At 40.6% G+C, this 25,582-nt stretch overlaps 1 pseudogene; it reads left to right on the top strand.

Annotated features, from left to right (window-relative positions):
* The first annotated feature begins 9,982 nt into the window (after positions 1-9,982).
* On the top strand, positions 9,983-24,762 carry LOC149121432 (mRNA export factor pseudogene; annotated as a pseudogene).
* Positions 24,763-25,582: the final 820 nt, after the last annotated feature.

Below are 25,582 nucleotides of genomic sequence, written 5' to 3'. Positions count from 1 at the left end.
CAGCCCAGCTCTAGTCTTATTGGCCATTTATGAAGTGAATCAGTGTATGCAAAATTCTCTCTCTCTCTGTTTCTCTGTGTGTCTCTCTCTTTGCCTCTCAAATATATAAATAAATATCTAATAAAACATTAATGAAGAGCCCCAAGGTTCTCCCTAAGTGGTATTTAGCAAAGTTCTGTGGAAAAATTCAAATGCATTGGGGCCAGCACTGTGGCACAGCAGGTTAACGCCCTGGCCTGAAGGGCTGGCATTCCATAAGGGCACCTGTTCAAGGCCTGTCTGCTCCACTTCCTATCCAGCTCTCTGCTATGGCCTGTGAAGCAGCGAAAGATGGCCCAAGTACTTTAACCCTCACACCCATTTGGGATACCCAGAAGAAGTTCCTGGCTTTGGATCGGTGCAGCTCCAGCCATTGCAGCAAATTTGTGAGTGAACCAATGGATGGAAGACCTCTCTCTCTGTCTCTGTTACTCCTCTCTCTGCATAACTCTGATTTTCAAATAAATAAATAAATATTTACAAAAAATTTCAAGCCATCATCATCCTTGGATGCACTCTTAGTGTTGTAGGGTAGCCCTGATCCATTGAATGAACCAAGACCTGTGCAGAAGAGCAAAAAAAGACTCCCTAACACCCACCATTGTTACACTGCAAAGACAATGTGAATGTGGTTCTGCAGCACCAATATTTTTCTGGTTTAAATGTAAGGGATTCCATCGGACCCCAGAAGACCCAAGAAAAGCATATTTGTGTACAGTATACTCTGAAATCACATTTTATAATTATTGCCTCTGAGGAATATGATTGTGAAGGGTTTATCTATTTTTCTTTATATCTATTTTTCTTTATATCTATTTTTCTTTATATCTATTTCTATATGTATATATATATATATCTATTTCTATGTATCTATAAATTTTGGATTTAATTTCCCATGTCTAAATCTTGTATAATAAAGGTGTAAATGATGCTTCCACATGGAAAATAAATGCCTATATGTATCTACTTAAAATATAAACAGTCCTAATTTAAAACAGAAAAAGGAAACATGGCAAGTCAGAATAGAATAGATCTTCACACAATGAATACACATGTGTGCTACTCAATAATTACTAATAAATCAAAATATCAATGAGACATTATTTGCAGATACCAACTCAGGCCACCTGTTCAGATCATCAATGTGAAGGGAATAATATTGTTATAACTGGCTGGTATCCATCATCATAGTTCTGGAGGGTTCTGTGGACATATTCCTAAAATACTGTATCACATATATTGCTTGATTGCACCAATTATATGGTCCATGATAATGGATTCTCAGAATCCATTGGCTTTAATCATAATTGGAAGATCGATGCCCTAATATCTATCTTCTATCAAAGATCTATGTACTGTATTCCTACTAACTGGATTATTAAAGAGAATCCAGTTAGAAACTCAGGGACTTTCAAAAATTGGTTTGAGAATAAAATTATGCTAGACCAAAAAGAGATCTTTAGACCTGAACTAATCATAAAGGTAGTTACATGGAAGAAAGATATTTATCATATTTTACTATGAAAGGAAAATACAAGAGATGAAGAGGCAGAATAGCCTTACTTTTGAAATACCTTCATATTTAGTTAGCTGTCTAAACACAAAAATGTTAATCTTATGGAGTGAAACATTTTCTTTCATGGCCTATATTTTAATTTCCATAGGGATTTTTTGAAAAAATGCATTCTTATAGACCCCCAAATATAGTGCCTAGCAGAAAAGTTGATCAGCACATGTAGAAGAGCTCAAGTAATCATAAGGATGTGTATTTCAGGGCATGGGTTGGGAGACACAGCTTTGCTGAGCCATGATGGATTTTTGACCTGATAAACTGGAGAATGGAGGACAAGAAGAGGAGCAAATACCTTCTATTTTCTTCTACGAGGAGACACAGTCTCTCATCCCACAATTCAGATAGGCCAAAAACAAATGTCATCATGAGCCTCAAATAATTTATCATCAATTACTATGAGGGGTAAGTCATGGGCAGTCCAGGGACACAGGCGTCATTTATCTAAACATTTGCAGAATCATCAGGAAGTACCTAACAGGACAACTAAGGAAATATGAATAAAGCAAAGGCCATTACCCTTGGTATATGAATATGGGATTATTGACACTTCTGTAGTGATGTATCTATAAATGGGGGGGAAGCAGCAACCACCATTTCTCCATCCTTATGAAGATTGTTTTGCATGTCAAAAAAGCACAAACTATTGTCCAGCCAACACACAAGGAAGGGAACCTACAGCAGGGGAATGTGAAAAAGCAAAGGGAGCATTCTAGAAATCTGTGCAAAACCCTAGAACTCAATTGTGGTGGAACCTTCAGAGTCAGGCAGGTCCTTGTGACAGGCTGGTTTTAAGTTTAAGGTTTTCCCACAGGATATAGCCTGCCTGAGGGGTTCCAGGTTATCTTCCTTGGTTGCTTCAGAGCAGGGACTATTCCTTTGTGAGAAACAAGTTATAGATATCAGTCTGTTCCTGGCTGTAACTAGCACATTTCTTGCTTCTGCATTTCTGCTTGCTTGCCTGCTTGATAGTGGTCAAGGCCAAGAAATGTAGTTTCTGTCTTATACCCCCCCCCCAATTACTGCAACTCGGGGCATTCTTCTCCAGACTTACTCTGTGAAAGGGCAGTCACTAGCTGGCTAATAAAGACTCCTAATTTGACCTCAAAAGTCTCTCTGTGTTTTTTGTCTGTGTGCTCCTCAAGAGTCCACACACATATTGAGTTTCTGTGTGTGTGTGTGCACATCTGTGTGTGTTTCTACTAGAATGGAAAAACCATTCTCATGCTCTTCCATCTGACACCTCTCTGCCAAGCCTCCTCCCCTTCCCTATAGTCGGGAACCCTTTATTCCATGGGGATCAGCAGCTGATGCCTCATATCCATGTGAAAAATACAAGATGGAAAACATATTTTTGGCTGATCCTTTACACCCCCAGGTGCTTTGATGTCATAAAATTCTATGGTTAGCAAACTCTCAGAGAGGAACTGCTGTTAGATTTGATACACAGATCTTGCCCCTTTGGATAATGCAAATAGACAGCATCACAGGTTGCAATGGGACTTGTCAGGTGAGAATCTAGAAGGGCCAGTCTCAGTCAGGAGGTAGCCAGGAGCATTCCAGCATCAGACTCCCCAAAAGACAAAAGAAGAAGGGGTAGTGTCAGACAGACATCTTGCATACAGGGCAGCCACAGAACATCTCCTTGTTTTGCACAGATTTCATAGTAATCCTGTGCACACAGACACCCACAAGTACAGGTTTGCCCAAGTACTGTGGCACCACTCATCACTCTCAATTCAGACACTCCTAAACAGTACATCAACTTCAATGTATCTTGGCGGCCATATATCCATGTGTGACACCTTTCCCCAATGGTCTAACATCCACACTAATTCCACAAAGATTTACACATACAGCCATAGGTACTTCTCATTTATGTCCTTATGAGAACATGGGACTTAAGTGAGAAAGTCTCTTTTTTTCACCCTAAAGCAGAGAAATCAGCTGGAAATTATCTCTATTCCCACATGTACAATCACTAAGGGCAGGTTCACACCCTACAAATATCTACATCTCTGAATTGCAAGTGGTTCCAGCAATACTGTGTAGGATACAGTCATGGAGAATACATATCATTATTCCACTTCAAAACATGTGCATTGTGCAACAAAAAAGCAAACCCAAGGTAAACTGCAAACTTTAGGCAAAGGGATGCATCAACAGTGGCTCAGCAATTCTCATATATACCCTACTATCGACTTTCACAAGATGTTGTACATGGAGGATAGCTAAAGGGGTTGGAAACATATAAGCCAATTCTAGTGTTCTGCTCAGATATTTTATAAATTCCAACTGTGGTAAAACAGAAAGCCTAATAGTGTTATGATAAACAGATTTTTCATCCAGGCACCCCCAGTGCCTTACCTTTATTAAGCACCTGAATTAATACAGTTCAATTGTCTAAGATCCCTTCCATTTTCTGTGAAATTTTTTGAGGTACTCTAACATGTTACATACATAGACTAAAATATCACAATACTATTAAGTGTTAATCAAAACTGTAAAATAGGGCCGGCGCCGTGGCTCAATAGGCTAATCCTCCACCTTGCGGCGCCAGCACACCGGGTTCTAGTCCCGGTTGGGGCGCCGGATTCTGTCCCGGTTGCCCCTCTTCCAGGCCAGCTCTCTGCTATGGCCAGGGAGTGCAGTGGAGGATGGCCCAGGTGCTTGGGCCCTGCACCCCATGGGAGACCAGGAAAAGCACCTGGCTCCTGGCTCCTGCCAGGATCAGCGCGGTGCGCCGGCTGCAGCGGCGGCCATTGGAGGGTGAACCAGCGGCAAAAAGGAAGACCTTTCTCTCTGTCTCTCTCTCACTGTCCACTCTGCCTGTCAAAAAAAAAAAAAAAAAAAAAAACTGTAAAATAACTTAAGAACATAGACACATGTGATTTGATCATCATCTACTGAACACATGGAGGAAATGATCTTCTGTATTTCCTAAACATAATCAAAATAACAATATAAACATACACACACATATGCACACAGTTTTAAAATGCAAGCACTTTTAGATATCAACCGATCTGATATTAGAAGATGCACCTGCTAATGGCTACTCATACACAAATGAGTGTGACTCAGCAAGTGTTCCTATGTTCAGAGAAAACCCCATAAAGTTATGACATTTCCCACCCAAGTGTTTCTCAGGCTATAGGAGCTGAAGACACTGTTGGAGGTTTTGGGGAGAAAGAAGTAATTCTATGAGGAACTGACTACTGTGTTGGAGTCGATGGGGACTGGTGAAGCCACAGCAATTTCAGCTGGCTGACAAGGTCACAGCAGAAGTACTATGTCAGCAAGGCTGGGAATGACAGCTGTGGTCTTCTTGGTGGTTTTAGGTTTGTTGAGAACTACACTCTGCATAAGAGAGCTGGAGCTTCCTAGTGGTACCACTAATGATTGCTATATTCCTATTTTTAGAGAAGAATGCTTAGACTCATAATCCCCAAAATGACTTTACTTTGCAGAATTTTCATCAAGCAGAATGTTAGTGTAGGAGAAGGGGTTATTGCTTTACGCAAAGTTGAGCTGTTTGTGGAAAAGAATTAAAATGCTACAGGCTCCCAGGTATATATATCCCTCTGAATAAAGATAAATGTTATTAAAGTTTTAATTCAATATGTGCTACAAATACAATAATGGTTAGGATGCCAAAACTGTGGAATAGACCTAAGTGAAACTTTAGATAGGTACAATAAAGAAATTGAATAGCTACAGTAAGAACTGCAAAAGAGGGTATATATTTAAAAATTGTAACTAGAAGTAGACAAACAATCTAGAGGCAACATAAAATACAAGGTCAATGGTTCTAAGAAAGTGGAAAACAGACTTGTTATTGTAAGAAGAATGAATCACTATGTGACTTATGATATAAAAATACAGTCTAGTGCTCGAGAGCCAGGGCCATGCCATCAGCCTTGCTGTGAGTGTGTCTCTCATTTATTCCTACACTGACACCTCTCACCCCTTCAGGAACCCTTGGACTTGCTGGAGCTAGACTCAAGCAGGGGACATTTGCAATTTACAATGCCTCAATTGGGGAAAAGGCTTTCAAAATGTGATACAAATCAGTGGAGAATCTGGTGCTTCTTCATTTATCTTTAAGAATAATGAAAACTGGAGCTGAGCTGTGGTTTAGTATGTTAAGTTTCCACCTGCAGTACTGGCATCCGTTATATTAACACCTCGAGTCCTGGTCGCTCCACATCTGATCCAGTTCCCTGTAAGACTCAAAGGAACTCAAAAACAACAAACTAAACATATAGTAAGTAATTGGAAATGGCTTCTATGCATATTTAAAAAAAAAGAAAGAAACTGAAATGGCGAAAGGTAATTGAAAACATGCTCAGGATCACTAGCCATCAGAGAAATGAAATCAAAACCACAGTCATGTTTCACCTCTCCCATCAGAATGGCTCTCATAGAAAAATCAACAACCAACCTATGTGGGAGAGGATTTGGGGGAAAAACTACACTAATCCACAGTTGGTGGGAATATGAACTGTTGCAGTCTTTGTGGAAGACAGAAAGGAAATCTCCAAGACTGAAAATAGATCTGATACATGACCCAGCCAACTGACTCCTAGGAATTTACCCAAATAAAATGAAATCATAATGAAAAATGGTCATCTGTACTCCCATGTTCATTGCAACTTGATTTAAAATAGCTAAGATATAGAATCAACCCAGATATCCATCAACTGATGACTGGATAAATAAACTATGATATATATATATATACTCCAGGAATATTAATCAGCAGCAAAGAAATCTTGATTTTGCAACATTGATGCAACTGGAAATCATGATACTAAGCGAAATAAGCCGGTATCAAAAAAGATATGTACTATATGTATTCTCTTCTCTGTTATAACAAGTACTTAAAATGTAAGGTATTTGAGTGAAATTGACAATTTGAGATTCCATGTTTGTTTATAGCCTTTGTCTATTTCTCGGAGAAATAGTGTTGTTTTCTTCATACCATTTGTAGAACACTCCACACACAGTAGGGTAAATCTCATGAGAATAAAGTAAACTAGAAAATAGTTCTCTGCAAAAATCAGAGTAGGAATAATAGAGAGAAAAAGAAAACCATGAGATTCTGGACAGGAGGGAGGGTTAGGTGAGAAGTATCTTTGTGTTCCTTACAGAGATATATATGAAGTTCATATATATATGAGACTTGTATACCTCAACTAAAATTTGAAATATAAACACATTGAGTAACATACACACAACAAAATATGTTTTTAAAAAAGCAGAAGTAACAACAAAATATAAGTAATCCATGAACAATGGGAATAGGATATGATGGACATTTCTGCACAGATAAATATATGACCAGAGGGCATTACAAAGGATACTAACCAGCAATAAATATGGAGAAACCATTCCACACCAGAAGGAGACTCCACATCACATCCACTCCAGGGCTACAATAAATTTCAAAATTGTTCATATGATGGAGATGCCATGGGGAATTTGGAACCTTCAAAATCATGATAGTGAGAAAGTTACAACACCAATGGTATGTCACCTCCTTAGCAAATTGAACATAAAATTCCTCTAGGAACAAAACATTCCACATCTAGGGTACACTAAAAATTAGAAAATATGCAAACATCTCTTGTACATCAGTGTTTTTCTGCAAATTACCAAAGTTGAAAACAACACACAAGTCAGTAAATGGTTAACTAGAGACACAAAACTAATGGGATTAATACAATGAATTATCAGTTTGCCATGAAAAATGTAGATTCCTGCATAATGTGGATGCTCCTTGAAAACACCATGTAAAAGTAAAGGTCATCTAAATCCACAGAGTCCAATATTTAAATTATACAAAACACTTAGGACCATTTAATGCATGCAAACAGAAACAGATTGGTGGTTGTGAGACTGGCAAGAGAAGGAATGGAGAGTGACCATTAAAGGATAAGGAGCTTGATTTGTAGTGATGAAAATACTTTAAAATATGACATAGATGATGGTTGCAAAAGAGTGTGAAAGGTCTAAATGTCATTAATTCACTTTAAAATTGTCACTTTCTGCTGAATTATTTTCAGGTCAAGATGTAAAAATTACTTTTTTTAACCTGATATTGGCGAAAGTAAATCTAAAGCCAAAGTCAATAAAAAACGGAAATGAAAAGATGGAAAAGAAGTTTGCAGAATCCTTCTACCTACATATAGTGAAAACTTGGTGTGTAATTATTACCTCAATTCAAAACTATGTGAAATGATACACAGTTAATCAGGTTCTGGACAATGCATTATACACACTAAAATGATGTAACATGTCTAATGGTTGCACTGAAAATACTCGATGTTATAAAGCTGAATTTAGACTCTAATGAATGAATAAAAACAGCAAATGAATGTATAACTTATTTTTTACCAGACATTTAAAGAAGAACTAACTCCAATTCTTCTCAAACTATTCAGAACAATCTAAAAAGAGGGAATCCTCCCAAATTCTTTCTATGAAACCAGCATCACCTTAATCCCTAACTCAGAAAAAGATGCAGCATTGAAAGAAAATTAGAGACCAATATCTCTTATGAACATAGATGCAAAAATCCTCAATAAAATTCTGGCCAATAGAATGCAACAACACATCAGAAAAATCATCCACCCAGACCAAGTGGGATTTATTCCTGGTCTGCAGGGATGGTTCAACATTTGCAAATCAATCAATGTGATTCACCACATTAACAGACTGCAGAAGAAAACCCATATGATTATCTCAATAGATGCAGAGAAATCATTCAATAAAATACAATACCCTTTCATGATGAGAATCTAAGTAAACTGGGTATAGAGGGAACATTCCTCAATATAATCAAAGCGATTTATGAAAAACCCACGGCCAGCATCCTATTGAATAGGGAAATGTTGGAAGCGTTTCCACTGAGATCTGGTACCAGACAAAGATATCCACTCTCACCAATGCTATTCAACATAGTACTGGAAGTTTTAGCCAGAGCCATTAGGCAAGACAAAGAAATTAAAGGGAAAAAACTTGGCAAGAACTCTACTAAGAGAATTGGAACTCATTGAAGAGTTTGGCAAAGTAGCAGGATATAAAATCAGTGCACAAAAACCAACAGCCTTTGTATACAGAGGCAATGCCACAGCTGAGAAAGAACTGCTAAGATCAATCTCATCCACAATAGCCATAAAAATAATCAAATACCTTGGAATAAACTTATTTTATTCAAATATGAATATTACAATGTTGACCAGTTAAAAATGAAAATACATAAATGAAACTTTAAAGGAGGGCCTCTATCTGAGATGGTTTTTTGTGTGTGAACATAAAACCCAGACTAAGATTTTTATACAGTATTATTTTTAAGAAGAGAGGAGGATTGGGGCCAGTGTGGGGGTGTAGTGGATATAATCACCAACTGTAACCCTACCATCCCATGTGGGTGCCAGTTCGTATCCTGGCTCTTCCACTTACAATCCAGTTCACGGTTAATGATCCAGAAAATGCAGTGGAAGATGGCCTAAGTCCCTGATTCTCACATGGACAGCTGAATTAATCTCTTTGCTTTGGTATGAACCAGCACTGGGCCACTGCAGATATCTTCAGAGTCTATCACCAGATAGAAAGCTTCCCCCACTCTAACACTGATTCTGTGAATCAGTGTTTCAGAACAAAAATGCATGAAGTGAAGTATAAATTGTTCATAAGGAGGCTACATTCTGCAAGTTATAACATCAGAATGCAAAATCATTTTATAAATTTTACTTTCTAACCATTGAAAACTGAGAGAGTCTTAAGAGCTACTCCTGAGAAAACATGTTTCCTTGGACACTATTCTATCTCTTAATACTTTCAAAGCATTCTTCTCAGGTCTGAAGAGAATAATGTAGCACTTGGGGACAAAGATGCAGCCAAGGAGCCCCTCACTGGAGGCCAAGATGGAGAAGACCTCCACAGCCACCATTATGTTCCCCTTGGTGCTCTGGTAGACAGGCAGGAAGGTCACCCAGACACTGCAGAACACCAGCATGCTGAATGTCAGTAATTTGGCTTCATTGAACTTTCCTGGCTAGGAAAGCCACAGTGATGCTGGCCAGGGCTAAGGAGAACAGGAAACCCAGGACACAATAGAAGGCAGTGACTGAGCCCTTCTTGCACACCAGGATGATGTGGCCATGCTCAGAGTGAGCATCTGTGTTGATAAAGGGAGGAGAAGCCCCAAGCCAGATGGCACAGAGAGACAGTTGGATCAGGAAGCAGATGGGAATAATGGAGTTAGGTAACCCTGATATCAGCCAGTGTTTCATCCTTCTCCCTGGGGCAGTGACCTTGAAGGCCAGAAGCACAGTGATAATTTTGGCCAGGACAGTGGAAACAGCCATGGTGAACACCAATCCTAACGTGGTCTGCTGGAGGACACTGGTTGATGTGTTGGGACAACCAGTGAACAGCAAACAGAGTAGGCAGAAGATGAGAGCAATGAGCAGGATGTAGGTGAGACAACGATTGTTGGCCATGACTATGGGAGTGTCTCGGTGCTTCACAAAGACCCCAAGAACAACAGCGGTGAGGACAGAGAAGCACAGAGCTGTGCAGACCAGGGTCATCCCCAGGGGATCTTCAAAAGACAGAAAGGCCACTTTTTTGTGGAAGCAAAGTTCTCACTCTTTGTTGGCATACTGGTGATTTGGACACTTCACTAACTTGTCCATATCAGGTGAAAGACATACAGTAACATCATCCCACGTTCAGTTATTTCTGATTCACAAGGACCTTCTAGAATAACTGACAGAGTTGATTAGGCAACTTATCCTTTTCTCTTTTTGAAGAGATGATAGATAAATTACTTGCAATTAATTATGCCCATCTTCCTCATGTGAGACAGGCTGCTATTACTTCATCCCCCTATTTTATATTACATACTTTTGTGTATATTGTCTTTTTCTCCTAACAAAGCCCTAAGACCAATTCTTTGAACCTATTCATGATGCTTCAAACAATACATTAGTCTGTGTCATTTGTAACACCATAACTTCACTGTCCATGGTTTCTTGAGTTCAGGAAGTGATGATCTAGAGGATTCCATGCATGGTGAAGGCTACTCTGCCTTTGTACATGGCCGATTCTTGCTGCATCTTCTCTGTCGTTCCCCGTCTTCATGGAGGAACGACACAGGACCCTGCGCTGTTCTTTTGTCTGCTCGGCCCTCCCCGGTTTTGCTGCTGGTTCTTCCTGGGTTGGCTACCGTCCCTTCCACCTCCGTGGAAGGGCGGTTCCCCCTAGCCACTTTCCCCACTTCCGCAGGAGAGTGGCACACCGCCGGCCGGCTCTCTCGGGGGCTGCACAGGTGTTCCCTCAGATAGATGTTCCCCTTAGATGTTCCTGGTGCATGTTGTCTCTCTCCTCCTTTATAGTCCTCTTCTGCCAATCCCAACTCTGCTACCCACACGCCGAGTACGCTGCTCTCCTCCAATCAGGAGTAAGTCCTACAGTTTATTGGTTGAACTGGAGGCAGCTGTGTAGAAGCTGTTTCTCCCTTCTCAGCGCCATATTGTGGGAGAGCAGATGCATAGAATAAGTCCTAATTCTAGTAACTTAGTCTAGTCCGAGTTGCTCCCAGTTGCTCCCCACACTTCTCTTTCAACACTAGATAGCAGCATCCCTCAACCGTTACTTTAATGGTGCGATTCGCTCCCTACTCTCATGGCCTCAAAACTTCCCAAGGCTCACACTATTTGTAATGAAAGATTATTGATTGATTGAGATATTGATTTAATTCATTTGAATCACCATGTTACAGATAGAGGAAGAATGACATGGAGACAGTGGGAACTCTTCCATCTGCTGGTTCACACCATACATGGCCACAACAGCCAGAGATGAGCCAATCTATAGCCAGGAGTCAGGGGTTTCTTCCCAATCTCCCAAGTGGGTAAAGGGGCTCAAGCTCTTGGCCTGTCCTCCACTGATTTTCCAGGCCATCAGCAGAGAGGTGGAACAGAAGAGGATCATGGGCCAGAGCAGTGGCATGGTAGATTAACCCACTCTCTATGGCATCGGTATCAAATATAGGTGCTGGTTCCAGTATTAGCTGTTCTGCTTCCATTCCAGCTCTCTGCTATGGTCTGGGAAGCAGTGAAAGATGGCCCAAGCACTTGGGTCCTTGCATCTGCCTGAGAGACCCAGAAGATGCTCCTGGCTTCAGATTTGCAGAGCTCCAGCCATTGCGGCCATCTTCGGAATAAACCAGCATATGGAGACTCCTCTCTGTTTCTCTGCCTCCCTGTAACTCTGTTTTTCAAATGAATTAAAGAATAATTTTAAAAAAATAATATGCACAGAGCAGAGCCCCCTGAGGGCCTCTAGTACAAGTTGTAGTGTACAGCATTCTTGCTTCAACTTTGTTTCCAACCTTCTCACAATTTCCACATTTCTTAAGCAATCTTAATATACCCTTTAGGACACAAAAGCATTCTTTTTTGCATTTAATGGGTTGTTTTATTTCTTTGTTTATAAATCACAGATCTCTGTTTATTTTATTAAATATTTTTCTGCAGTTATGCTAATTACTATCACTAGTAATTCATGGGCTAATAAACTGAATTAGATTTTGTGCACCAATTTGAAAAATAACTGTAGATCAATATCCCTGATGTACATAGACACAATAAACGTAGGCAAAATACTAGCCACCCGAATCCAACAACACATCAGAAAGATTATTCTCCTAGACCAAAGGGGATTTATTTCTCGTATGCAGGGATGGTTCCACATCCAAAAATCAATAAATGTGATATGCCACATTAACAAAGTGAAATCCAAAACCACATCATTATCTCCATAGATGCAGAGAAAGCCTTTGACAAAACTCAGCACCCCTTTATGATGAAAACCTTAAGCAATTGGAATAGAAGGAACACTCAACATAATCAAAGCAATTTATAACAAACCCACTTCCAATAACCTAATGAATGGGGAAAAATTGCATGCATACCTATTAAGAACTGTAACCAGACAAGGATGCCCACTTGCACCCTTGCTATTTAATATAGTCCTAAAAGTTTTAGCCAGAGCCATCAGGCAAGGAAAAGAAATCAAATGGATAGAAATAGGTAAGGAAGAATCCAAACTATCCCTATAAGGAACCCAAAATACTCCACCAAGAGATGACTGGAGTTCACAAAAGAGTTTGGTAAAATTGCAGAATATACAATCAACACACAAAATCAGTAGCCTTTGTATACGCAAACAGCCCCACGGCTGAGAAAGAACTTCTAAGATCAATTCCATTTACAGTAACTACAAAAATTTAAATACCTTGGAATAAAAAAAAGGACATTAAAGATGTCTATGATGAAAATTACAAAACATTAAAGAAAGAAATAGAAGAATGCATAAAAATGGAAACATATTTCATGTTAATGGATTGGAAGAATCAATATCATCAATATATCCATACTACTGAACGCAATTTATGGATTCCATGCAAACCAATCAAAATACCATGGAACTGGAAATCATTATGTTTAGTGAAATTATCCAGTCACAAAAATATAAATATCATATGGTTTCTGAGTTGTGGTTATTAGTTGAATACCTAAAATGTAATCTATAGGGACAAAACTGACACTTTGTGTACCATCTTCTTGTGTACCTGAGAAGATCACCTGAATGAATGTGAGTTTTCTCTCTCCCCTTCTTACCTAATTTCATCTGTGGTAATTTTTAGAATACAGGGGTGTCCCAATATGAGCAGAAATTCTTGTTCTTGAGAGTACTCCTACAGTAGAGGTATCACTCTCCTTCAGCTGTAATGTGGGATGTCTTTGTCCAGTCCTGAAAGCCAGATAAGGGGACTCTTCCTGTCCTTATCTCACTGTGCATGACACGACAGAGGCAAAATCCCAGAGCCACACTGGGCAAAAGAGAGGGGCTCCAGCTGATGTCCTCAAATTCAGAGTCTGAAAGAAGGAGAATCATGAAAATGCAGAACATTTGGATGTCATAATCACTCACTGGGGAGCCTCAAAGCACTGTAGATCAAAAGGCACTGCACCTGGTGAAGCTGAATGGCTGTAATCTATTTTATATGGAAATCTGAAAAGTATTTTCAAATAAATAATTACTATTGGTAGCAGTTCTAACTCCAAATAGGTCATATTCTCTGAATATTTTCTCCAGACCTGCATGCAACTAGTCTTGCAGGCCAAGGAAAAATATCATGCATTTCTACAGGCACTGACACAGAACTTCCTCAAGGTTAGACTACAGGTACCCCTTGTATTTCAAGTGCCCTGCATATTTGGTCATGATGAACTGCCTATTACATGTTGATGGCTTGTTCACACTCAATTTGTGCCTGACAGGAAGAGGCATCTTTGAATTCTGGGGCACAGGATTTTATGTTTCCAACATATCAAATTATAAACTGGCTTTTCAAGTATCTTTTTATTATCTATGTTGCTTTCTGTGTGAGATAAGTTGAAAATTCTCCTTGCATGATTTTTTCACTTGTGAAGTACCTGTGTTTTTATCACAGTCTTTTCCTCCATTTAAGAACCGTGTTGGTTTCTCATGGTCATGGGATGATCTCATTTGAGGTTTTCATTTTCTTCTCCATGACTCAGCATTTATCTGGGATTCCAACATTAAATTGCCCTAGTTTGATGGTGACCTACACACAAATCTCTCCTATTACAATGGCTCTTGGGCTATGACTGTTGTTGCTTCAGGCAAAAATTCTAGGGTTTTCTGCTCAAACACATTTTGCAAAGTAATCCAAATGATACTTTTTAAAAAGACATTGATGTTTTGTGGTAGAAACTCTTATGTGTTTTTTTTTTTTTTGAAGACTGAAAAAGGTATTTCAATTGAATTTTTAATAAATTAAGAATGGAAATCCAAAAACACAAGGAAGCAGAATTGGGCAGAGGCTCCTACTCAATACATGTGGAGCTGAATGCCATGGCCACCCCCAGGTCTACTAGGTAAGACATTCCAGAGTGCATCCCAACTGTCTTCCTGTATCTGTAAGATATCAATGTGATTCTGAGGGTTGAAGAACAAGGAAAACAAACAAATTAACTCCCTCTTCAAATGCTGGAGTCTCAGTGAGGTAAGACTTCCTATTCCAGAATAAAAATATTCCACAATATACTGTGCAAGTTAAGATGTAAATTTCCAGCCCAAGGGAGACAAGGTACATTAGATTTATTTTACACTGCAGGATTACTAGCTTTCATCAAAATGGTGGGGAAGAAGCTGGAAGGATTCTCCCTACTCACGATTCCCCAGGGAACATTCCACTCACCCATCCCCACTCCTCTCCAGGTCTCACAACTTGGGATAGAACCTGGTAGGGCCTGTTGAGCTGCAGAGCAGTGAGGAGTTGACATGGGGCAGTGGCATGAACACACTTTGCTCCTCTGCAGCTCAGCCCTTGGGAGCAGCACACATAAAGCCCCATAGCCTCATATTCTGCACCAAAGAAGCAAGGCAGGTTGGGTCTTCTCACTCTTCATGCACATGACCCATATTCCTGTACAGGACATGGTTCCTGCCTCTGTCCTCTCATGGGAAACCTGTGCTCACAGTGCTGAGGCTCCTGACTTTGTGTGAAGATCAATGTGGGGGCACTCATTATGGCTGATGTGTAGGTCTCTGTGAACCTCAGATGTCATTATGGAGGAGCTGACCTGAGAGGTTCCACAATAAGGAGCCCTTGGACCCATCCTCAACCCACTTAGGTGCATTCACTGCATTCTTGCAGGCATGTGCAAATCCACCCTTTGCCTCAGGCACCCTCTAATGCCTGAGGGCAGTATTGACCATGACTGAAAGGAAGAAAGACCTGGGCTTAAGAGCAGTAGACAGCTCCAAGTCAAGAGTGGGTGAACTGAAACATTTAAGAATAATGGAAGGGATCTCCATGGGAGCACAAGGTGGCCCTGCAGAAATAAAATTCAATGCCAATATGTTTCTAGCTAATCAAATAAACAAGCCTATCAATACATAAGTAGATAAAACTCTCCATTTTCCTGTTTATCTATTTGTGAACTTAATTCAGTCACATATCCTCTCATTTTAACACAAGCACTTGTACATCTGCCTCAAAGGAAGCAACTGGCCCCAGCTTTCAAATGTTTCATCCTCTCACTCACTCACCTGTACAGTACAAGCATATTTCAGGATGCCCTTACATCAGGAGGAATACTGTTCAACACACTCACTGTATTGAACAACCTCCTAATTCTTTGTGTCCTGGAGCCATGGTCCAGATCTTACCTGTTTAAGGGAATGTCTTCCCAGTGTCTGCTTACATGAGCTCACATGAAATTTCCAAAATTCACTGGAACCCTACGCCACCACTCACACTTTCCTTTTTACAATCTTGACCACCAATATCTTACTTCTCAGTTCTGTTTGAATGCTTCATCTTATGTATGTACTGCAGCTTTCCAATCTCTGTGTTGCACAATGGAACACCTTTTTATCACCTCAGAATGCTTTTCCTTCATACCATACAGGTGGATAGGTGCTTCATTGGTAGCATTCACCTTCATCATTCATTTCCTATAAAAGATTTGAGAAAGAGTCAGAAATTTCTCCATGTTGAAAACCTTCCAAAACCTATTTGCCTATTGTCAACATGCATGCATGAAGCACACACACACAATGTAGATTTGTTTTCAATCTGTCACATTAAAAGCCGTGTTCTATGTCATTATGAAGCCAGACACACAGGTAATAAAAGGAAAATAAGCTAATGGGGTTACATCAAACTAAGGAGCTTTTGAACAGCAAAGGAAACAGCAACATGAAGAAACAACTGATAGAAGGGGAGAAAATATCTGCAAACTAGTCAACTAATAAAGGATTAGTATGTAGGAGTAATAAGGACCCCATGAAACTCAGTATACACAAAACAAGGAAGCCAGTGAAGAAATGGGTAAAGGACATAAATAGGCATTTTTCAAAGGATGAATTACAAAAGGCAAATAGATGACATCAGCATTGTAGTGTAGCAGGTTAAACCTCTGCCTGTGATGCTAGCATCCCATATGCACACAGGTTGGAGACTGAGCTGCTTCACTTCTGAATCAGCTCTCTGCTAATGTACCTGGGAAAGCAATAGAAGATCACCCAAGTCCTTGGTCCCCTGCACCCACGTGTGAGACCCAGAAGAAGCTCTAAACTTCTTAGCTTGAGCTAGGAAGTTTATGAGCAGCAAAGGAAACACTCGACAAAGAGAAAAGGAATCAGGCTGAATGGTAGAAAATATTTACAAACTATCCTCCTGATAACCAATTAAGACACAAAATATATAAGGAGCTCAAGAAACTGAACCAGGCTGGCACCGCAGTTCAATAGGCTAATCCTCCACCTAGCAGCACCGGACCACAGGGTTCTAGTCCAGGTTAGGGCGCCAGATTCTTTTGCAGTTGCCCCTCTTCCAGGCCAGCTCTCTGCTGTGGCCCAGGAAGGCAGTGGAGGATGGCCCAAGTGCTTGGGCCCTGCACCCGCATGGGAGACCAGGAGAAGCACCTGGCTCCTGCCTTCGGATTAGCGTGGTGTGCCGGCCACGGCACGCCAGCCGTGCTGGTCGTTGGAGGGTGAACCAACGGCAAAAGGAAGACCTTTCTCTCTGTCTCTCTCACTATCCACTCTGCCTGTCAAAAAAAAATGAAAGAAAGAAAAAAAAACAAACTGAACCACAACAAAACAAATAACCCAGTGAATAAATGGGCAAAGGAAATGAAAAGGCATTTTTCAAAGGATGAAATACAACAGACACATGGACAAATGACCATCATGTAAATGCAAATAAAATTTCATGTGAGCTCATGGAAGCAAATATTGTGAAGCAGTCCTCAAATCAGGTTTAAAGGAGACATCCCATGGAGCTGTACTCAATGAAACAAGCAATTTTTTATCACCTAAGTTAGAATGGCTATCAACCAAAACTTAAAAGGAAAAAGAAAAAGTGCTTGTGAATATGTGGGAGAAAAGGTACCTAGTCCACTGTTGGTGGGAATGTATACTAGTACAGCCATTGTGGAAGACAGTATGGGGATTCTTCAAAAATCTGAATATAGATCTACCATTTGACCCAGTCATTGCACCCTTGGAAATTTATCCAAAGGAAATGAAATCAGCATATGAAAGGGTCATCTGTACCCCCTATTTTAATGTATATGAGTGAAACTGACAGCTTTATATTTGATAATTTTTTAATAATCCTTATATACTTTTGTGCAACAGTGGTCTTTGTATTTTTCTTGTTGAATTGTTAATTAGTGCAGAATTAAACTGATGAGCATGAAGTGAATTGAATGTATGGGGTTCAGTGTTGTGTGGCCACCAGCATCACATATGGGTTCTGGTTTATGTCCTGTGTGCAACAACTGCTAAAGGCCTGGGAAAACCAGCAGAGATTAGCTCAAGTGTTTGGACTGTGATAGCCCATGTGGGGGACCTGGATGAAACTCCTGGCTCCTGCATTTGGCATGGCCCAGCCTGGCCATCGTGGCCATCAGGGAAATGACCCATTAGATGGAAGATCTCTCTTTCTCTCTCTCTTCCTAACTCTTGCTTTAAAAAAAATAAATAATATTGAAAGGAAAAAGGCAGGAGGAAGGAGGGAGGGAAAGCAGGAGTCAGTGAAAGTGGGAAGAATCATTGCAGGTTTAAAATTGTATATATGAACTACGTGAAATCTGTTCTCTTTATGAAATAAATATGTTTAAAAAGAGGTTATTTTAATGCTAGTACCAGTACAACTTCTATGAAGGGGTGGGCCAGCTCTGGTTTAATAAACCCCTAAACATCAACTCATGTGTGTCCTTTCTCACTATATACTCCACTTGTTTCTTTCCTCACACAATTGTGAAGAACAAGTATAGTTCAGGACATACTTATATCAGGGGGGAATGCACGTGAAACATGCATTGTATGGAACAACTCTGATTCTATGCATTGAGTACAGCTCCACGGGATGCCTCCTTTAAACCTGATTTGAGGACAGCTTCCCAATATTTGCTTACATGAGCCCACATGAAATCTTTCAAAACATATTCTACACTCTGCTGCACCCACATACTTCTCTTTATTAACCTTCTACCCTGATATCTCACCCATAAGTCTTGTCTTTGGGGACTATAATGTAGCCTTCTGTGTGACATAAGCCTGGTGTCATGTTAGTCTCTATGTTGTAGAGCTGCCCACCTTGGGTCCCACCACAGAATACCTTTCCCTCATACCACAGAGGTGGGACCTGCTTTATTGCTGATACTCACATGCATCAATAATGGGCTATAAAGGCCGGCACCGCGGCTCACTAGGCTAATCCTCCGCCTAGCGGCGCCGGCACACCGGGTTCTAGTCCCGGTCGGGGCGCCGGATTCTGTCCCGGTTGCCCCTCTTCCAGGCCAGCCCTCTGCTGTGGCCAGGGAGTGCAGTGGAGGATGGCCCAGGTGCTTGGGCCCTGCACCCCATGGGAGACCAGGAAAAGCACCTGGCTCCTGGCTCCTGCCATTGGATCAGCGCGGTGCGCCGGCCACATCGCGCTGGCCGCGGCGGCCATTGGAGGGTGAACCAACGGCAAAGGAAGACCTTTCTCTCTGTCTCTCTCTCTCTCACTGTCCACTCTGCCTGTCAAAAAAAAAAAAGGGCTATAAATGATTTGCAGAAGTTACCTTATCTTCAAGTTAGGTACCCATATCCCAAAACCCCTCTGCCTACTGTCAACATGAGCACACATACATGCATGCACACACGCATGTGCACACACACACACACATACACAAACACGCACAAATCTAGACTGTTTCCCTTCTGTCAAAACATTGATATCCATTTTATAATGATCTTATTATGCAACAATATAGAGAGCATGATCTTTTCCTGTTCATAATCTCATTATTATTAGTTTTACTAATATCTTATTGAGAAAGTCAGAATGGTTATGCAGCTGGCTTGAAACCAGTCTTAGGGGGTTCAATTCCTTCCTTTCTTGGCCTAGGCTTTTATGTAAGCAGGCTCTTCGAATGTATGATATGGGGGGTGGACATCCGTGAAGTCACTCTAGATTTGTAGTGGTTAACTCAATAGTTTCTACCTCTCGCTTTGAGGCAAAGGCATCCCAGATTATGAAAATTATTACAATTACAGCAGTGAGGGAGATGAAGGAGCCCATTGATGAAACAGTGTTTCACATTTTATAGGCATCTGGGTAATATGAATATCATCGGGGCATGCCAGAGAGTCCAAGGAAGTGTTGAGGGAAGAAAGTTAAGTTCACTCCTATAAATATTACAGTGAAGTGGATTTTGGCCCAAGTAGGGTTCAGAGTGTAGCCTGAGAACAGAGGGAATCAATGAGTGAATCACCCCCCCCCCAAATGGGAAATACAGTTCCTGTGGATAAGACATGGTGGAAGTGGGCTACCACTTTGGAGAACAATATCTAGGGAAGAGTTGGCTAGTACAATTCCTGTAAGGCCACCTACTGTAAATAAGAAAATAAACCCCAGAGCTCAAAATATGGCTGGGGATCACTTAATATTTCCACCATGTAGGGTTGCTAATCAAATAAATACCTTTACTCCCGTAGGGATGGCAATAATTATAGTAGCTGATGTGAAATAGGCTTGTGTATCCAAACCATTCCTACTGTGAGTATGTGGTGAGCGCAAACGATAAACCCAAGGAAACCAATTGATATCATAGCCCACACTATTCCCATGTAGCCAAATGGTTCTTTTTTGCCAGAAAAATATGTTACAATATGAGAAATTATTCCAAATCCTGGAAGGATAAGAATATATACTTCAGGGTGTCTGAAGAATCAAAATAAGTGTTGCTAGAGGATAGGGTCTCCTCCTCCTACAGGGTCAAAAAACGTTGTGTTTAGATTTTGGTCCATTAAGAGTATTGTAATGCCAGCGGCTAGAACTGGCAGGGAAAGAAGAAGAATGGCTGTTATGACAACAGATCATACGAATAAGGGGGTTTGATGCTGAGATATAGCAGGGGGTTTTAGATTGATGATAGTTGCAATAAAATTAATGGCCCCTAGAGTAGAGGACACCCCAGCCAAGTGAAGAGAAAACATAGTTAGATCATCCGAGGCTCCTGCATGGGCTGTTACCCGCTAGTGGTGGGTAAACAGTTCAGCCTGTACCTGCACCGGCTTCTACTATTGATGAAGCTAACAGAAGAAGAAAGGATGGTGGGAGGAGTCAAAAGCTTATATTGTTTATACGGGGGAAAGCTATATCCAGTTATTAGTGGGACTAACCCGTTTCTGAAATAGGTATCACTATGAAGAAAATTATTACAAAGGCATGTGCAGTGATGATTACATGATAAATTTGGTCGTCTCTAAGTGAAGTTCCTGGTTGGCCTAATTCTGCTCAAATTAACAGACTAAAAGCTGTTCTTACCATTCCAGCTCAGGCTCCAAATAGGAGATAGAGAGTTCCGATGTCTTTATGGTTGGTAGAGAATAATCATCGGTTAATAAACAGAAGCATTGGTAAAATGGCTGAGTAAGCATTAGACTGTAAATCTAAAGACAGAGGTTTAGCCCTCTTTACCAAGCCCTGAGGTGAAATTTTCATGTTGAATTGCAAATTCAAAGAAGCAGCTTCAATTCTGCTGGGGCTTCTCCCGCCATTTTTTTCCTTATGGCAGGAGAAGGAGATTGAAGCCAGTTGACCAGGGTATTTAGCTGTTAACTAAAATTTCATGGGGTTGGATCCCACCAATCTAGGGGGACTTAGCTTAATTAAAGCACCTGATTTGCATTTAGAAGATGTGAAGTTAATTTGCAGTCTTTAAGCAGGAGTTAAATATAATTTACTTGCTTAGAGCTTTGAAGGCTCTGGGTCTGTGTAACATAAAATCCTTCTAAGTTTAGCTTAGTACTGAAAATATTGGTGTGAGGGGAAGAAATATTGTTGATAAAATGATTAGTGGGGCTATAAATAGTATGTGTTTCATTGATTTGAATTGCCATTTTGTTTTTAAGTTGGTTGTTGGGAATATTGTCAGTGAGGAAGAGTAGATGAGGCGTAAATAGAAGTATAAATTTAGAAGTGCTAATATAGCCATTGTGGTGGGTATGATGATATTGCCATTTTTTGTTAGCTCTATTCACTTAGGGATAAAGCCTGTTAGTGGGGGTAGGCCTCCTAGTGATATTAAGGTAATTAGGATGGCTGAAACTATTAGTGGGGTTTTATTTCATATTTGTGATAGTGAAAGGGTAGTTGTGCTTGTGTGATATATAAATATTATGAATATGGGAATTTTAATAGAATATAAATAATTAGATTGAGAATTATAGTATTTGGATTAAATGTAATAATGGCTACCATGCATCCCATATGGGCAATTGAGGAGTAGGCTAAGATTTTGTGGAGCTGGGTTTGGTTAAGCCCTCCTCAGCCACCGACTATAATTGATAGGACGGCTACTAACATTGTTATGGTTGAGTCGATTGATGGTGAGATTTGGTAAAGGACAGATAGGGGTGCTAGTTTTTGTCATGTAAGAAGAATGAGTCCTGACTTTGTTTTTTTTTTGTTTTGTTTTTTTTAGATTTCATATATATATATATATATATATTTTTAACTTTTATTTAGTAAATATAGATTTCCAAAGTACAGCTTATGGATTACAATGGCTTTTACCCCCAAAACTTCCCTCCCACCTGCAACCCTCCCATCTCCTGCTCCCTCTCTCATTCCATTCACATCAAGATTCATTTTCAATTATCTTTATATACAGAAGATCGATTTATTAGATTTATATTCATTTAAAATACAAAGTGGTGAAATGAAGGGCTATCATTATGGTGTCATGGGGAAGGCTGCTGCCTGAGATGCCAGCATTCCATATGGGCACTAGTTCTTGAACCAGCTTACTCAACATCCAATCTAACTCCCCACTAATGGCCTGGGAAGGTCAGCAGAAGATGGCCCAAGTGCTTAGGGGGACCCCTTGGGTTACTTCTGGGACTCAGAAGTGAAAGGGAGCTATTTCTAATTTAATGATTAATGCTAATATAATTAAGATTGGGGTAAAGTGATTTTGTGGATTATTGTTCATTGGCCAGAGTCAAGAATGTTAAGTGTAATTACTATTATTAAGATTATTGATGCTGTGGCTTGTGTTAAGAAATACTTAGTTGCAGCTTCTGTTGATCATGGTGGGGCTTTGTTAATTAAAATTGGAATAATGGCTAATATATTTATTTCTAGGCCAATTCATATGGTTAATCAGGGGGTGCTAAATACTGTAATTATTGTGCCTAGGAACAGGGTGACTAGAATAATAGTTAGGACTAGGGGGTTAATTAGTATGGGAAGGATATAAACCAACATTTTCGGTGTGTGGGCCTGATAGCTTATTTAGCTGACCTTACTATAGAATTTGGTGTATCAGGTAGCATGAAGAATTTTGAGTTCTTAGGAGTAGGTTCAAGGCCTATAGTTCTAGAAATGAGGGCTTAAACCTCTATTATTTACTCTATTAAAGTAACTCTTTTGTCAGACATATTTCTATATGTGAGGGGGAATGTTTGAAAGTATACTGGGTACGGAGATGTGTCATATGCATAGAGCTATTGTAAGAGGTAAGAAACTTTTTCTTAGGAGTTGTATGAGTTGCTCATAATGAAATTGAGGGTAGGATGCTCAAATTCATAGGAATGAAATTGTTAGTAGGAGGATTTTTACAGCAAAATTAATTGTAAACATTTCTGGATAAGTGTGGCTATGAAATGAGCCTAAAAATAGGATGTATCTGAGAGAGCATTTATTATAATAATATTAGTATACTCAGCTAGAAAGAATAGAGCAAATGGGCCACCTGCATACTCTACATTGTTCCAGGCTACTGGCTTCAGCCAGGATTGGCCCTAGTTGTTGTACTTTGGGGGAGAAAACTGGCAGCTGGAACTCTCTCTGTCTCTTTCTCTACCTCATTGTTGGTTGGTTTTTCAAGGAAATGTAAACAAATAGGCATTAAAAAAAAACATTCTGTCTTCTGTATCCCTAGTGGCATATATTTTGTGCACTGTTTTACTGAAAATACCTCCTGTCATGACCTTACTTTGTGACTGAGTGTCCCGTTCCATCCCCTGTCCCATTCCAGCTCTGAACTCACCTGACCCAGCACCTCAGATTTGACTCTGCCACTGGGCCACTTCTGGATACCATGAGAACTGGGCTTGGGTTGTGTGGCAGAAGCAGGAAGTAGTTACCTGCTGACAAGACCTCATGTAAGCCAATCTGCTGAAAAAGATTTTGGAGGTGTATGCACACACACGCACACACACACACATCAGTGTGTTGCATTTTGATATAGCAGTGTCAAAATTTAGGACCTCAATAGCAACCAAGTGCTACAGATTGCATAGCATGATACTCCTGTTGGAAGCAAACATTTCATCAAAGCCCCAGTCTACAGTTGTGTGATGTGTGATGACCAATTGCTTGGATGAGACTCAAGCTTTGGGATGCCTGTTTATCAAATCCTATGATGATGTTGCAACACTCTGAAGAGATTTCCTGTACAGATTTGATACAGTATGACCATGGTAGCAACTGTGGAGACAGGCTGACTATCAATAAGAGAATCAACCTTCTGAATTCAGGGGACTTGAAAACTCCACTGAAACATCAGCCTTGACATGTGGCTACTTTTATAAACAAACAGAACAAGCCAACTGGTTTTGCCCTGGGAACTATTGCATGGAGAGTTGCTAATCATTATATCAATATTGTAAATCCAGCCAAAGATAACTGCATATCTAAATGTCATCTATCCAATGGAATCAGCACTTCAGTGCCTCAGGTTCTCTATGGAGTAAATGGAATTTCAATCCATCTTAGTTTTGGTGCCCTTTCAACTGTGGGGCCTGTTTTGTCAGTTCTGGGACAAAGATGCCAGAAGAAAACTAAAAGCTTCAGGACATCTCAATCACAGGACAACTTGCTGACTCAATAACAATGGAAACAGATTGCCTATCCTTACAGCTATGACTTGTCCAAGGGACATGCAGTTTTTAATCCCTCAACGGAAGACTGCATTTTCCTGAATAAGGTGGGTGGGGCTTCTGTTCAGAGAAAGAAGAAAGGCAAGGTTGGTGTTTAGGATGAGAAGGGGGATGAGGTTTGAGTGAGGACTTCATAGTAGGATGAGCCTTATGTGGAAGCCCAGGAGTATGAGCAGGAAGTGCAGGAGCAGGAGCAGGACCTGGCTGGGGTGCAGGATGATCAGAGGGAGAGTAGGGCCAGTATGGAGGAGCAGGAGGAGGAAAAGGCTCAAATACTGAACCCAGAGGAGGGTCCAGGGGGAGAAAAGGAAAGTCAGATATGGGGAGGGCTCTAGGAGGAGGGTGAGTCCAAGATGCAGGATCTGGGGTTTTTGCCTGGTGTGAAGGGACAGAAGGAAAGTAACAATGGTATGGCTGACTTGGATAGTTGGGCTGGACTGGAGGGCCCGGAGGAGGATGAGGCCAGTATGGAAAATCAGGATGGTAAGGCTCAAACACAGAGCTAGTAGGGTCAGGCTGGGGTGGAGGACCAGACACATGGGGCGGGCTACAGGATCAGGAGGGTCAGGCTGGAGGGAAGATAAGGAATAAAGGGGAAGATGGCATTGGGAGGCAAGAATTATTTGAGGCTTACCTGTCATGTTTTTAGGAGAGGCTCCTAGCAATCAGAACCAGTGACTGGTAAGGGTCCAGGACTATAGCTGCTTTCATAGGCCAGCCTGTGTCACAGTGTCCCTTATGACATAAACATGCCCCACCCACCTGGGCAGTGAGTAGCCCCACCCATCAGGGAAATGGTTCCATGGTGTAGGTTCAAGAGTAATCAGGGGAAATAGGACAGAGAAGAAATGGCTATATATGATATAGTCCTTTTTCTTGGGGTAACATGTACCTTGGCCTATCATAGGCAGAGTGATG

The sequence above is a fragment of the Oryctolagus cuniculus genome, chromosome 16 (genome assembly GCF_051225735.1).
Source record: "Oryctolagus cuniculus isolate XC-2025 breed Fujian yellow rabbit chromosome 16, ASM5122573v1, whole genome shotgun sequence".
NCBI classification, from domain to species: domain Eukaryota; kingdom Metazoa; phylum Chordata; class Mammalia; order Lagomorpha; family Leporidae; genus Oryctolagus; species Oryctolagus cuniculus.
The sequence above is the reverse complement of the archived record's forward strand: the minus strand, read 5'-3'. Positions and strand labels throughout refer to the sequence as shown.